We start from the raw sequence: 995 nt of genomic DNA on the forward strand, positions 1-995 counted from the left end.
ACCCAGCCAAGTAACCATGGAGATTTATTCTTTGCGGCTAGCCTGGCCCAGAGCAGGCTAACAGCCAGGCTAAGACTAATCCTAGAGTCTCGTGTTAAATCAGTTGCCGCTCGGATCCAAAATAAACGTGTTTAACAGTTATTCCGTTGTCTTCTGCATGTGCTTTATTTTTATTAACATGCATTAGCCTACTTGTCACTATTGTTGTCGCGAGTTTGATTTAAACCCTACTACAGTTGTTTAGATGGTTAGAAATTGTTGCACTGGCACCCTGATGCGGAGTGGGACTTTTCCAGGTGGGATGGTAGTGTGTCGAGGCCGCCTGGCGTGCAGCCGCTGCCCGGTGGCCGCTGCCTTCCGGCCGCTGCCCGGTGGCCACTGCCTGCCGGCCCTGCTGGTGGCCACTGCGGTGGGCCGCTGCCTGGTGGCCGCTAACCGGTGGCCGCTGCCGGTGGCCGCTGCCGGTGGCCGCTGCCCGGTGGCCGCTCCCTGCCGGCCGTGCCCGGTGGCCGCTGCCGGTGGTGCTGCCTGCGGCCGCTGCCGGTGGCGTGCCGGTGGCCGTCCCTGCCGGCCGCTCCCTGCCGGCCGCTGCCTGGTGGCGCTGCTGCGGCAGTCGCGTCAGTGTCCACTCTCTCGTCAAAAGTAGAGATGAGTGGCGCAGCGTCGTGGTCTCAGCTTCAGGTTTATACAGGACGTGCTCCGAAGATTAAGTGTGACGATATTAATGCAGCGATATTCCCAGATGACATTAATGGCAGACTGGTCAGAGACCAATACATTCATGATTTCATTTTCTTGTTGCTTATCCTTCTCTAATAAAGGACAGTTTGTGTTACTTCTTAATATGTAGGCCTAATGTTTTTTATTATAGCTTACGGTTTCATAACCTTCTCAATTGGTCTCCCATCCCTGGACCAATAACGTGGCCTATATAGTGTTCGCATATAGTGTAGTTTACAATCATCACACCGGGAACACCACAATGCTTCTTAATC

The sequence above is a fragment of the Etheostoma spectabile genome, chromosome 13 (genome assembly GCF_008692095.1).
Source record: "Etheostoma spectabile isolate EspeVRDwgs_2016 chromosome 13, UIUC_Espe_1.0, whole genome shotgun sequence".
NCBI lineage: Eukaryota > Metazoa > Chordata > Actinopteri > Perciformes > Percidae > Etheostoma > Etheostoma spectabile.